Consider the following 16,182-nt stretch of genomic DNA (forward strand, 5'->3'; position numbering starts at 1 on the left):
TTTGTGGAGGTTTCTATATCTTCTTTTTTAAGCATTTGAGCCATCTATTTGTTTTTACCAAATATGTTGGAGTATTAGGATCATATATGGAGAAGATTTTGGAACAAATAAATGGTTTAGATCATCCAAATAGGTGGGCTCATAGTAAGCGAAACGTGGTTTTGAATGAGAGAGAGAGAGAGAGAGAGAGAGAGAGATTTTGTAGGGTTTCATTTGATACACTCTTTAAAACTTTTAAAGCAAAAAAAACATAAAAGGGTTTCATTTGATACTCTCTTTAAAACTTTTAAAGCAAAAATAACTTCTATGTTTTAAAGAAAATGTATAAAACATTTATTAAGGGAGATGATATTTTCACCCCCCTGCATTACGTGCACACCCCTGTAACCTGATTTGACGTGAAAAGTGGGCAACTTTATGTCAAATCACGTTATAAGTGGGGTGTGCAAGTGCTGCAGGGGGTGAAAATTTCATCACCCATTAGACTATACATGTTAAACATGTTTTTAGGCAAACGTTTCAACTTTGCCTCGTTATACTTTCGAAAGGAAAAAACTTCCAAAACAAGATTTCTTTGGAAAATAAAGACGAAATTAGAATGGACCAATGTTTTGATCACTTCCACACTATTTTTGCATTTCTTGGAGTTTTGATCATTTCCAATGTTATGATCTAGGCTCACTTCCTTTTATTTTGAACATATGTCACATGGTGGAGTTTCGTCTTTATTTTCCAAACGAAATCCCGTTTTGCTAGCAGCTCTATTTTAGAAATGGTAAAATTAACCCCAGTGGAGTAACACTTTATGTTTTTTTTATAGGCAAGCAAGAGTAACACTTTATGTCTATTTTATCTCTAACTCATAATGGTTTTGGTAAAATGTCATCTGTAGAATTTTAAAAGATGATAAATAGGGAAATGATAAATGCTCCTCTTTTTATTATTTGGGACACCAAGGTGTAGTGTACGATGGCAATTAGGTCCCTTCAATCCTTCCCATGTGATGGACAGCTGCCTCTTTGCAGTTATAGATAAAGTGCACCCGGGTGTCCCAAGTACTGAAAAGGGGCGCATTTATCATTTCCCTAAAAATAATCTAGATCATAGATTTAGGGCGATGATATTGTCACCCCCCCTGCGTACGCATTCGCCCCCCTTATTAATGCTTTTTGACGTCAAATCAAGCCAAAAGGGGAGCGAATGCGTAATTTAGGGGGGGTGACAATATCATCGCCCTAGATTTATGATCCATATCTACAAGTATTGTAACTCCAAACACTGGAAGAGGTGGGCAGACAACAAAATAAAAATATATGAACAAATCAAATGAAAAAAACAACCAAGATGAAAATGTTCTGAATATCAATTGTACTGCAATCCCTAACTGAAAGGAGAGACAACAACAAAAACAAATGCAAGATGGAAACAGGAGTGAATAGTGGTAGTCAAATTGTGGTCTGTGAAATGGTTTTCAAATTGCGGTGCGTTGTTTTGATGATTCAAGTCGTTGATGGACGCGCGCATGGGTAGCCTCATGGGTTAGACAAGTTCAATGGTCTCGATTGCACGTACATGTCCTCTTGTGGGAACCTATATTATGATCCTAAGTGGGGGTATGCCTGGGCATGGGACTAGGTGGGCCCAACCTGATATGGGACGGTTTTAAAGGGCCTAGATAACAAGTTCCGTCAGCTCTAGAGTTTTTGGCATATTGATTAGGTACCTTTTGGCATTAGAGCGGCAATTATGTGTTTGAGTAAGGAAAGGAACGACTTGTGGAGATGACTACTTGGAAAGGGCAACCTAGTAGAAAAACCACACAACAAACCGTCAGAGGAAGTTACCACAGAAGTATATATCCGCTACGTTTTGTATTTATCATTTACTTTTTTTGTACTCCTCTACAACCCTAGGCTTATGTATCATGTTATTTAAGTTTAGTTCATTTACTTCTAGTGTCAAAGGCAATAAAGGTGCTCAGATAGCTTGATCGTTCATTTACTCTCCTCACATGTTTACTTTTTAATGTAATTCACGTCTGCATTCTCGTTGTTACTTATTTTCCACACTATATTTATTGTCATTTACTCTTCCTCACACATTTACTTTTCACGCACCCTTGTATTTCTAATAATTTATTTTTCTTCGCATATCCCTTGTACCTGATCAACGGTCGAATATATTAACCATAGCCACTATGACTAGAGGCTCCCCTTTATTAAAACAATTGTCCTGCAATTATCCATTACATAACAACTCTAAAGTAAAAGACGAATTCTAGACTGAAGGGGAGCCCTTGCAAAAAATAGGTGAAAGGCCACATGAGTAGCCTCTATGAGTTAAGGCCACATGGGTAGCCTCATGAGTTCTACAAGTTCAACGTTCTGGAATGCAGGTACATGTCCCCTTGTGAGATCCTACAATTGAGCATCACCATCAATCCAAACGATAGTTGTTCTCGTATACAAATATTGAGAATTCTCTCCCAAAACTTTTGGATTATTTATGGTATTGCTTTTGCAAAGGTACTAATCATTTTTAAAGTTTTCGGTGTCCATATAAAGCCTCCACATTTCTTATAAATGATTTCATTCTGTTAGAATATGTGAGATCCACTGTTGGATTAGGTGTAGATCTCATCGTTAGATCTTCTTGTGGGAGATTAGGCAAGTTGGTTAATGAGGCAACCCCAACTAGATTTAATTAGTAAGTAGATTAGATTATAATATTCCATCATTATCTCTTTCCATAGCGTGCTTGATCTCTTTCTATATTTATCATGTATGTGCTCAATATAAGCACACCTTAAGCTCTATTGTAAATTATCCAAGAATTAGTGAAATCTTCCCCAATATCGATGAATTATTGGGTTTTGAACCTAGGACATGTCGTGGGCAATAGCTCTGCTTCAATGTGAAACGACCTATTACTCCAAAAGCTTAATTAAGCTGTTAGAGTTGCTGTATTTTATTCATTTGTACTTTAACACAGGTACGCATGGGAGCACAACGGACGCGGGATTGCTAGCCGGGCAACAGATTTGGGCGGCGACTCAGACGGTGCTAGAAACCAGGCATTCAATTGCACCAATGGCGATGTCTTTACTTGGAAGAGCTTTTGGAAGGTTCTCTCAGAGACTTTCGGCGTGGAGTTCATGCCGATGGAGAATGATGATGTCGTGAAGTTTGATTGGGTGGGAGACATGAAGAAGAAGGGGGAGGTGTGGGACGCCATTGTAAAAGAGAATAGGCTGTGTGAGACAAAATTGGAAGAGATCACATTCTTTGCTAATGCCCAGATAGTTCTTAATTTCAAGTTTCATCATGTTTGTAGCATGAACAAGATCGAGTAGGGAGTATGGGTTCTTGGGGTACGTTGACACTCTCAAAAGTGTAAAGGTATGGGTAGAGGAACTGAGCGAGATGAAAATCATTCCTAAAAGATGATGGGTCTAATGGCGAGTTCTGACAATTAATCTTGACCGTTGATCTTCGCAATTCTAAAGCTGCACCCGGGTCCTCTCTCTCCCTATCTCAAATTAATCAATAAAACAATACTAAGAGCAGCAAAATCTTTTAAAAATACATCCATCAAGTGGGTCCCATTGTTGATAGATCGTCATTCAAGGATCACACCAGTCGAATGATACCACCCTTTCAATTGAGATCTAATAAAGTATTTGTAAGGAATACAAATGACACTTACCATATAACCGTTGCCTTTTATATCTAATTGCTTTTACCATTCATAAACAAGGGGAAAATTGGACATGATGTGTGAACCACCAAATTTCGGTCATTTAAAAAAAACACACACATATATTGGAATTTTGAGGTTAGAATCTTATCAACTAATAAACTCTTGTACTTATCTTTTATGGGGGGTGATATATTCGCCCCTTTTTATTCTATGGACACCTTGTTTAACTCCTTGACACAGGTAAAACCATAAAAAGTAGATTGGCATTTACAACAAAAGAGTATTTTGGAAAATTATGAAAATACCCATGTAAGATAATTAACCTCTTTTCCATCTCAATAAGCGAAACCAAATCTCCTGTGTAATCCTCCTTTCACTCTCTCCCTCACCTCTTCCACCCAAATCCATTTGTTGAAGGTGTTATTTAATCATTTATACTTCAACACTCTCCCTCACGTTTGGCCCCTCTTTCTTTTTTTCGTCTGCGTGGAACATGTGGCCCCTCTTTTGGGTTGGTTGTACACGGGATTTTTACTATCAAGGAGTCAAGTTGTTGTGGCACATGTGGCCCCCTCTTTTGGGTTGGCTGTATACGTGGATTTTTACCATCAAGGAGTTGTTTGGTTTTGAACATAAGAGTGAGAAACTACCAATTACTCCAAAAGCTTAAGCTGTTGGAGAAGGCGTTATTTATTCTTTTATACTTTAACACTCCCCCTCACGCATGACCCCTCTTTTTTACGGTTGGCCTACATGTGGCACATGTGCTGCTCTCTTTTGGGTTTGGCCATTGCCCCTCTTTTTTAGGGTTGGCCTACACGTGGCATATGTGCTCCTCTCTTTTGGGTTTGGACATTGCATGTGGATTTTCGCTATCAAGGAGGTTTGAACTCAAGAGCTTTGGCTCTAATACCATATGAAAACTACTGGTTACTCCAAAAGCTTAAGCTATTGCAGAAGGCGATATTTAATCTTTTATACTTTAACAAGGAGCTGCCTTGACACAATAGCTCTGATACCATGTGAAACAATCAATTACTCCAAAAGCTTAAGCTATGTATTAAAGTTGGTGTTATTTAATCATTTGTACTTCCAACTCTCTCTCTCTCTCTCTCTCTCTCTCTCTCTCTCATGGAGCTTGACACCCCTCAGCCATCAGCCATCAGTAGCACTACTGGTTGGTGTCATGGGAATGGTTGGCTTGACCTCGCAGAGGCTATGAAAAAGAAAGCTTTGTGGTCATTCTTCCAAGTTGGCGTCATGGGAATGGCTGGCTTGACCTCGCAGAGGCTATGAAAAAGAAAGCTTTGTGGTCATTCTTCCAATCTCACCTTCCACGGGAATGATAAGAGTAGACCACCTGTCTAAAACCAGAGATTTTATATGATGTAAGTTGTTATAGTCCTGTATTTTTTGAAAAGAACTGTACGGACAACATCATAGGATGATCCAAACCGTCCATGTGATGGAACACAATGTAAATAGGTTGTGCCCCAAAAATCATTTCCATAGGACGATCCTAACCCTCCGATCTATAGAGATTTCCTTAATATGCAATTCCTCTATAGATCAGAGGGTTGGGATCTGCCTATGGTAATGATTTTTTGGGCACGACCTATTTACGTTGTGGCCCATCACATGGACAGTTTGGGTCATCCTATAGTATCCTCCATACAGTACCTTTTCAAAATACGGGACTATAAGGGCTTACACTTGTTTCCATTGCTTCGAAAGTTAAGGCAAGGAGGTTTGAAGGATGTAGTTGTCTACATTCCATTGGAAAAACGTACACGCATCAAACAGATTATGGTCCACATATCCTAAAGATAAAATGGTCCTAACTATAATGGACACATGTTGTGATTAAAATAGCTATGGATGAATCTTACTATCTTCCATCCATGATCATACACATAGTCAAAATTGTTAAATATGAGGAACAAAAATAGATAAAACCAAAGGGTGATGATATTTTCGCCCCCTACAGTACTTGCACACCCCCCACCCCCCCTTATAACGTGATTTGACATAAAGTTGCTCGCTTTTCACGTTAAATCAGGTTACAAGAGGGTGTGCACGTAATGCGGGGGTGAAAATATCATCTCCCTAAAAGCAATAAGATAATAGAAGTACTCATCACGAAAGATGAGAAAGTTATACGTTTTTCTTTTTTTTACTCCATCTATTACACGTAATGTAGTTGTTGCTTTGTACGTTGAGTAGCAATACCATAGGTTTCCTACTTTAATTATTCTAACAGAACTCCACCTATTAGTAGGGCTGGCTGGCAATTTCACCCGTTAAAATGGGGATCCGCCCCGCCCCGAACGGGAGGCGGTCTTTAAAAAAATTCCCCGAAGCGGGGATGGGGATGGAGATGGACCCGCCCCGTTTTAATATGCAAGCCATTATCAATATCCTCTTATTTTAGTATTGTTTTAGTGTTTTTTAAGTTAACAGTAAATATTTTTTTTATGCTAGTAATATTGGCACTACCATATTTTGATAAGTGCACAAACACGGCTTGTCTTTTTCTTTTTTGGGTTGTTAAAAAGCTTTTTGGAGGTGAGGATTTTTGTGTGGGGCGGGGATGGGGATTAGGTATTCCCCGTGAGGTGGGGATTCCCCGCCATCCCCGAAGTGGGGACGGGGAATGCAACATTCGCCCCGCCCCGCCCCGCCCCATTGCCAGCCCTACCTATCAGTTGGACTCTTTAAGATAAGAATAAACAAACAACTCCTTCACAATGGAAACTCATGACCGACTCAAACTCTAAAGACTCCAAATAAAGATAGACTTTGGCTTTAGGTGGGCCCCACTATTTACCACAGTTTGAATTAGACTTTCCAACACGCCCCCTTAATTCAAACTACGTGAATGGTTGCACTCTCATCATATGACAAAATTTCTTGAACTTTTCTTCTGACAAAGCTTTGGTGAAAATATCCGTCACTTGATCTTCAGTGTTGCAGGGCTTTAGTTTCACTTCTTCTTTGGCTGTGACTTCTCGAATGAAATGGTGACGAATCTCAATGTGCTTCGTCCTCCCTTGATGAACTGGATTCTTTGTTAAGGCAATTGTGTATTTGTTATCACAAAACATCCACGTAGGCCCGTTTTGTTACTCCTTCAAATCTCACAAAATCCTTCGTAGCCAAATTACTTAACAAGCTGTAGTTGTAGCAGCGATATACTCAGCTTACGTACTTGAGAGTGCCGTAGTAAGTTACTTCATGGATGCCCAAGCTATGACACCCGATCCAAGGCTAAAACAATAGCCCGTTGTGCTTTTTCGGTAAAAAAATTAAATTGATTCAGGATTTTTCATAATCAAATTCTCAAAATCAGGACAAATGGTTTGTAACTTAACAGAGATTACCTTCGTAGTACATTGATATTCGTCTTGAAGCAAATCACATGCTTCTTTTGATGTAGTTGTAGCCATGATCCTTGATAATAGTGGTTCATCCATGGCTTGTTAGATGAGGAAAAGAGCCATTGCATCTTTTTTTTTGTTCTCCTTCAATTCGTTCTTCTGTGCCGCAGTCAATCTTTCTTGTTCTGCAAAATTTTCATACCCATTCTCCACCAATTCCTATAATTCATAATGTTAGGGGGTATACATGTGTATGGTATAACCCTATTATATGTTCTAATATAAGCCCAATAGGTAATGGATTAGGTGTAGTGGGCCCATATGGGCTGGAGCCCATTAACCTCTTATAACCCTAGTGTATCTATATATATAGGGGCTGGAGGCAACAAACTTGGTAATTCCAAACTAGATATCTTGGGTGTAATGCTTTAAGCAACCTCTTGCTTAACCATAAACGTCTAACAATCTTAAAGCATTAAGTAGAAACCCTAAATTCATTTTTTGGCGTCTTTTGATTCTTACTCGGGATCGTTTCTCCTCATTAAAGTCATTGGAATTTTTTGTTCGTTTGCTCTTTTCTCAAACCAGTTGCAGGTTACGCACAATTACCAAGAAGGAAAACACGTCTGCCTCTTGTGAGACGTTGGTTTCCTTTTCACCTTAGCCATCGAATTGGGCATGGGAGAAAAGACCTCAACAGAACCTTCAACACCTGTCTTGTTTGGCCGAGTTCAACTTCTCAATAAAGAAAGCACTGTAGACACCCCATTTTGACCGTGTCCTAAACCTTCCAATTTTGTGCAAAAACTCACTAAATTAGTTCATTAGGGTCCCAAACTTCACCCTAGGCTAGCTTTGGGTCTCACCAAGGTCCCTGCAAAATTTTGTCAAAATCCGAGCATGTTTGCCTAGCAAACGAGCCGAGTGGGAACCGTAGTGTAAACCAGGAAGGGGGGGTGATTTATCCTGGAACGGTGTCGATCCGAATCCGAAAAGGACACGATTCGGCTGTGCATTTATCAAAAATCCGCGCAAAAACCGCGCGCCCATCAAGTAGTTGTGCCAATATCATTTTCCCCTTTTGCCTATAAATATGAACTTAAGTTCATTTTCTAAAAAAAAAGAAAGAAAAAATTCGTTTGAGAGAGAGAGAGAGAAAGGGAGAGAGAAAGTAGATCTTGTTTTTTCAAACCCTAATCCCTCACCCATTTTCTTCTTCGGCTGATCTCTGATCGACCTCCGGCAAGCTCCGGCCGGTTCTTGATCTTCTCTAAACATTACATTCTTCTCTGCAAACTGCTATATTTGCCGATTTTCTTGTTCTTCACCATTTTTCAACCTTTAAACCCTAGCTGAGCACAAATTCAAAAAAAGAAGAAGGAGATCTTCTTCATCTTAGTCATTTTCTCATACTTTTTCCGGCAAATCTTCATCTTCTCCAACCGGCCTCGCCAAAGGTCCGGCCAAATTTCCGGCTATCATTCGATCAATTCGAGAAATTTAGATCGGATCGTTTTTTTTTTATATCTTTGGGAAGGAATCAGCAGGTCTATTTTCAGATCAAGCTAAACTTGTGGAGATCAAAGAAAAATCAACTTGCAATGCGAGATTTCCAATAATTTAAAGTTTCAGGTTATTCTTTCTTCTAAAAAGTTCCTTTTAGGTTCTATATGCTTCTTAAAATTTCCTTTTGATATATATGTAGGTGATTATTAGTTTTGTTTCAGCTTGTGTATGATTTATTGATAATAGTATGATCTACTTGATTTTTGAATGAATAAATGATTTTATACTCTGATGATTAAACGATTTACCTGATTTTCATGAGCATGTGATTTTGTGTTCTAGAGACAACATGATTTATTTGATTATGATGGTTGAGTGAAATCGTGTTCTGATGATAATACGATCCAAGGGATTTTCAATGATAAATGAATAATTTGCTTGATTTTCAAGGTTTAAATGATCTTATGCTCAGATATTAACACAATTTACTTGATCCTGATGTTTTAGTGAATTTATGCTCTGGTAATACTATGATTATCTTGATTTCCAGTGATAGAAATCTCTATATTTACATATATTTCATTCTTCTAAAGGTTATCTGATTATTGTGAAGAGGATAAGTGAATCAGATACGTTTTAGTTAATTCAAAATATTGTTTGTTCTAGAGAGGTTTGGTTGTATCTTGAGACTGTAATTTGAATTACTAGTATATTGTGGTCATAAATTAATTTCAATGCCTTGAAATCACTTTGAAAATCCTTGAATAATGATATTCCTATGGTTTAAAATAGTGTTCTTGTTGTATATATTTTTCTTTAATCTTTGTCTTGGATTCCAAATTAGACATGATCTGATTCTTGCACTGTTTAGGTTTGACGTGTTTTGCACATTTTATTTTTATTTTTAGGTGCTTTGTAGTTTACAGGGATAATTTAACACGATGAAAGGTTTTATTCATAGCTTGGTTTAGTCTTATGGTTTAATATATAACGCTAATTCGTCTCGGAAATATTATGAGAGGAGTCCCCTATTGTTGTTCTAATCAATTGTTTTTCATAACCAAATAGAAATTATAATGTAAATGTTTGGTAACAATTCAGTAGACATAGTAATTCTTAAAATAGTGCTTTATTTGTTGAGATATAAAAATGCTCATGGTAACTTTTTGTTGTTGTTGAGACCTGATAGTGTTCAGTTGCAGTCCTATAAAAAACTAAGGGGTGGTTGAGTTAGTGTAATCATTAAAATTTGGTTTTACAAGCATCAGCAGCACTTAGTCCTTTTGGTTTGTGTTACAATCTTAACCTTTGTTTAATGTCTCTCCTGCTCTAGCTCATTTACCCCCAATTCAGCCTTTGATTCAGTCCCGGTTTTTTTTTGCACCGTTCATCCTATGATTCAACTCTGTTTTGTACAGTTCAGTACATAATCCAATCCATCCATTTGCTTTTGCAATTTTATTTATGGCTCTACTTATGTTGGTTAAACAAGGCTCATTGTCCTTATTCTCTTTGTGAGAGTAACCATAGCCTTATCAACTTGGTCATCAAGAAAGTGGATGTGATAAACAGTGGATGTGCTTAAAATAATGACCAATTGGCTTCTTTTTTTCTGGCAGAATAAGAGAACCCTATTCACAGGTTAAGTGCTGAATCGTATCACCTTTATTATGTTTTATTGTCGTAACTTTAATATATGCATATTTCATTCTCTACTATGATACCAGTATTTTTTTTTTATTGTTAATTATTACAGACTTTTATATGTTATAATCCGACAGCTTACAGACATGTCATGATCCGCAGCTACCTTTGTTTAATACTTGTATACATATTCATCATATCCCTACACGTATGGTCCTTATTTTAAAAGGCTTCAGGGATCCATTTTTTTGCATCACATTGGTACTTTATCAGTAATCCTTTCATTAGCAATATTGATATTAGCTTTGATGAATATGAGATCCGTGTGTTTTCCTGGCACTTTATAACCTGATCTGTAATTTTTTTGTTCTACTCATTAATGTTCTTCTAGAAAAATCAATCATGAGATTCGCTCATTTGTGAGATAAGATGTGGTTCAATATAGTATGCTGTTATGATTCTCATCTCTATTTTGTCGAAGTTTTAAGAAGATTAACAATAAAGAGATTCAACTTAGTAAAAATTCTGAGATTTACAGGTTTTATGGTCAATATTGTTAAGCATTTGGGGCTTTAATTTTGTCCTAACAAATTCATTCATGTTCTTCATTTTATGAGATGTCAATGGTTCCACATTGTGGAGGTAGTTTGTAAATGCTTGTAATCTCCTCTGCCATTTTGTCATTTATGTGCCCACTTTGCACTTCTAGCTATAGTTTCATCCTGTTGCTCCCATTTCTTCTCATTTTGCATTAATATCTTGAATGCGGTTATAAACAAACAGACTTTCTTCAGGCAACAACTCATCTATCTTTTGGCCCCTTTCACTAAGAATGTTTAACCTTCATAATTAGGGACCCTGATTTATCAAAAATATCTTCCAAGATCTTTAACCTTCTGAAGTTGCGTAAAATCATTTTGTTTATAACATTGCTATTGGGCTTCTTGTACCGTTAAAGATTGTCGTGACTCAAGAAATGGGAGACTCTCATAGGCTCTCATAGGATTACTTGGGATAAAGGAGCAAGGTGAGTTAGGGATAGTCATGGTGTTGCAAATGCCAATGTCTCTTGGAATCACTCCTTTCGACATGCTTTGCCCACTTGTTATTTTCAGGATCTGTTCTTTCTTGTCTAGTTAGCAGGTGAATGTCCTTGTTCTAAAGTTGAACTACCTCATGAGTGCTTATTTTTGTCACCTCTAGCTGAAAGAAAACAAGTGATTCCTATTTTCTCATTTGCAACTCTTTGAGTTTTAGATCGATGCTTTAGGTTCGATTTTCTACTTTTTAGGGCTTCTTCCCATTTGCAGGATCTCAATTAGAATTAGACTTAGCATCGGTGTTTGTTTTTTTGTTTAGAAATTTTTTCATTGAAAGGGCGATGAAAGCGATAGCCCAAGCTCATCCATAGGGGACTCGCTTAGTCTAAGTAGCACTCCCCTCATTTATTTTTAAGACTTGCCCAGTTTTTTGGAAACCCTTAGAATTTGTCCTCTCATTGCAAGGGCAATGAAAGAGTCATCTAGAGCCCACCCATGTTTAAAGAGACAAGCTAAGTCTCAATAAACAAAGTCAAATCATTCGGAGACAGGCTTTGGCTCATTAGCACCTCCTTTTTAGAATTTTTTATTTCAGAGTCAGTCCTTAGCATAGGAGTCTGTCCTTAGCTAGAGAGTCAGTCTTTCTTTCAGGAGTCAGTCCTATCATCATAGGGGTTAGGATTTTATCCAACCTCTCATCAAGTCATGTGATTTTTATCCACTCCTGCAAGGTATAGGATGCTGTCCAACCCTTGCAGAGTTCTTATTCTGTCCATTCTCCCCGCAAAGCATATGATGCTGTCCAACCTTTGCGGGATATCAGGAGTCTGTCCTACTCTTATGATGATAGGATTCTATCCTCTTGTATCAAAAACCTTTGAAAAACATCTGAAAAACTAAAAATCTCAAAAATCTTGAGTCATTAGGAGAGTAGTTAGGAAAATCTATTCCGAACTACGTTGGCTTGATCCATTTCCACAGGGTACGTAGTGCAGCTTGGGATCTTTATCCCTGGTCCAGTCAAACCTTTAAAAATAAACATTTCAAACCCTTCCAAAAATACAAAAAAATATATATTCAAAACCTTTTTTCAAAAGATCTTCCCTTAGAGTTAGGAGTCTGTCCTAGCTGTTTGGGGTATTTTAGAGTTAGGAGGCTATCTGTGGACCCCGATCCTGAGAGGACGAGTGCGGCGAGGGACGCGAGGTCCCCACAGCAATCCTCTAAGATCATCACAATGTGAAGGAGAGCTCTGCCAAGGAACTCTCGAAACGGATGCCACCCTCACAGCATAGCACGAGTGGCGATACAAAAACGAATGAGATACATCCTGATCAGGAGCCAGGGCTCGAAACCGAGATGTACCTAAAAAGAACTCAGAGTCGCCATCCATGGATAGGCCATGGAACCCTAAAATCAAATCCTCTGTGCAATGGATAACCAGAAATATATATGGGTTCGTGCCTGGTTACGAATGGGGAAGGTCTGAGAGCACCCCCAATTCGCCCGAGTGCAAGCACTTGGTCTCTTATGCCATTTTCATTAATTCCAAAGAAGTTTGAGTAAAAATCATGTGAAATGGGAACAATCCTCAGGAATCGTCTACCTAAGCATGCATTTCCTGAGAATGGAGAAATAAACACGTAAAATGAAATGAAAAATGTGTCACCTAAGCAAAGCTAGGTTATGAGTGACATGCCTAATGGGTGTCTAAGTTTCTGGTGGACACGCACATGCAAGCTACAACCAAAGGTATAGTATCAGTACAAGAAAGTAAGAAAACATATCAAAACATGAGACACAAATCTATGCTATGTATGACGGGACAAGACAAGTCCTAACTCTAATGCAGGACTGGACTCGGACCAGAATGGCCATCCATCCTAGCTGCGCTACGTATCCCGGCCTCGGGAAGAATCGGAGCCCACGTAGTTCGATGCCCTATTCTAAATTATGATGCCTAAGACATCTAGCCCTCTATCCTAGACTCGATCTAAAAGACCGAACCAGTTATTAAAGCTTCTTGTATGATTATTAAAATTCCAGTGAATTGTGGATTTTAGGACACCCTATATGCCCTAACTAATGCAAGTTGATTAGCCTTAGGCTAATGCAGGTGGTTCCTACAATCCTATGTGTAACTAGGCTGTGCAACCTAATGAAAACCACGGGCTGACTATATGCCTAGTCTAGCCATCGGTTCGACTAAATGTCTAACCGATCGACTCGAGGCCTCCTAACTCTAGGGACACTCACACGACAGGACATACCATATCAATACAAATCAAGACAAACTCCTAACTCTAGAACACAACCTAAACAGCTAGGACATACTCCTAACTCTAGAGGAAGATCTTTTTGAAAATGGTTTGAATATTTTTGTAACTTTGAAAGATTTAAAATTTTTATTTTTAAAGGTTTGGCTGGACTTGGGATGTGGATCCCAAGCTGCACTACGTACCTCGTGGAAGAGGATCAAGCCAACGTAGTTCGAAACGAACTCTCAAACTACGCTTATAAAAGAAAACACTCAACACTTTAGATTTTTTTAAGGTTTTTGATGTTTTCAAATGTTTTTTGAGTTTTAAATTTCTAATTTTTTTTGGATTTTAAAGCTTTTCCAATGCTCAGGACCTTAAAATATTTTTAATCTTAAAGGGAACACGCTAGTAATACCACAAACTAGGGCAAAGCCCTAAAGCAAAAGGGGAAACCCCGAATAAGCAATTAGCGTCTCAAAGAGACAAACCACAACAAGAAAGATAGCGTCCCAAGAAGAGAGAAAACGATCCAAGATCCCAAGCAAGCAAAGCTCTAATAAGACTGAGTTAGCCTCTAATCAAAAGCGAAGTAATCAACAACTCTAAAGGAGAAACTCCGAACTAACAACACTAAAGAGGGGAACAAATGAGTCAGAGACTCTCTAATACTACAACTTAGAGGAGGAATGAGTCAAAGACTCCCAAATAACACCAACGGAAGAACCAACGAGTCAAAGACTCCCTGGTAATATCACAAAAGAACAAATGAGTCAAAGACTCTCTAATGATACCAACTAAGAAAACGAAGTGAGTCAAAGACTCTCGAAAAGAAATGGAAACACGAGTCAAAGACTCCAACAATACCAACTAAAAGATAAATGAGTCAAAGACTCTCTAAAAGAAAAGAAACATGAGTCAAAGACTCCACTAACACCAACTAAAGGATAAATGAGTCAAAGACTCTCTAAAAGAGATGAAAACACGAGTCAAAGACTCCACTAACACCAACTAAAGGATATATGAGTCAAAGACTCTCTAAAAGAGATGAAATACGAGTCAAAGACTCCACTAACACCAACTAAAGGATATATGAGTCAAAGACTCCCTAAAAGAAAAGGAATACGAGTCAAAGACTCTAATAACACCAACTAAAGACAGATGAGTCAAAAGACTCTCTAAAAGAGATGGAAACGCGATCGAATCATATAATAGAAGATTGAAAATCTGTGATCAAGATGAGATGAGATAGCATAAGATTGCTTTCAACGGATGGATCATGAATGACTAATCCTATGAGATCTTTGGAAATGAATGGGATTTACACCCTAACCCCAAAGGAAAAGTTTTTTAATCTTCGCGCATTTTATCAGTGTTACCTGAAGGCATCAACTCTAACCCTAATCTAGCGGAGTGGAGAGAGGATCTCGACTCATGACTTTGTTTGTGTACCTAGGACCGATCGTAGCCATTGGAAGATGGACTACGACCTAATCTAGACACAAATGGGTAGGATATCCTAAACTAGGCTCACACACGTGATGCACATGTGTTCGTATACTACATGCATGTGTGGGTTAATCTAGGGGTAAGGCCAAGAGTTCCCTTAGCGCGAATCCATGTTCGATATACTGTACCAGTGTCCGGCGTATCAGTACGTGAACAAGAGATCCGTTTACGTACCATAAAGGTACTAGGCTAAGGGTGGAATGCTTCTCTAGCACAGAGGCACCAGGTGATGAAATCCCAGTCAACCATGCTAGATAACACTCCGGGTTCCTTAAAATGGGACGTGTGTGCATGTGAGATGCAGGGGTTTAGATGAAAGTGATGTAAGTGTGTGCAATAAGTTCGCGCAATCTATGATGCCTTCAGGTTTTGTTAGATTAAGTTTGAGTAAATGTGATTTTATCAATGGATTTTATCAATTTTAATTTCGAATTTCGAATGTTGAAAATCACTTGGTAGTAATTAATTTCGAATTTTCAATGGATTGTATCAATTTTAAGCATATGAATGATTTTACAAGTGAAATTATTGCAAACGAATTCGAAATGAGTTGAAATTTCTACAGCAGCAAGATGGGAATGTATGTAGCTTAATAGATGAGTTTTGCAGATTTTTACATTAAATTCATATTTAATCTTGATTTAACAATTAAATGACCAGATTGCCAAATTAACACAGAAACTACAAGAAATAGACATATAAATTCTATGAAATTTCTACAGAAATAAGATATCAATAAAATGAGCATGCGGTGAGAATTTCATAAATTATAAAGACTATTTACTACCGATTTCGGATTTTACAATTTTCAGACCAGATTAAGAATTAACACTACATCCCATATGAAAACAGATCCAAATCACTCGAAAATTTTACAGTAACAAGAAATATGGCAGATAAGACTACTGTAAAAATTTTAAGAATTTTAAGGGTGATTTGATGTCAGTAACAAGTCTCACAAAATCTGATAATTTTCAAAGAAAGCATTAAATAATATACCAAATAAACTCCAAAAATCCTTAAAAATTCATGGTAAAATGAATCAGTACCATATTAATTTCCCACGAAATTGCATTAAATTTGGAATCTGTTTGGTATATAATTTAATTTTTCTTCGTCAAAAGATGTTTTTTTGAAGAGTTTTCTATT

Source organism: Tasmannia lanceolata, unplaced genomic scaffold (assembly GCF_043159265.1).
Source record: "Tasmannia lanceolata isolate RefF3 unplaced genomic scaffold, GAP_Taslan_0.1 ptg000002l, whole genome shotgun sequence".
Taxonomy (NCBI): Eukaryota; Viridiplantae; Streptophyta; class Magnoliopsida; order Canellales; family Winteraceae; genus Tasmannia; species Tasmannia lanceolata.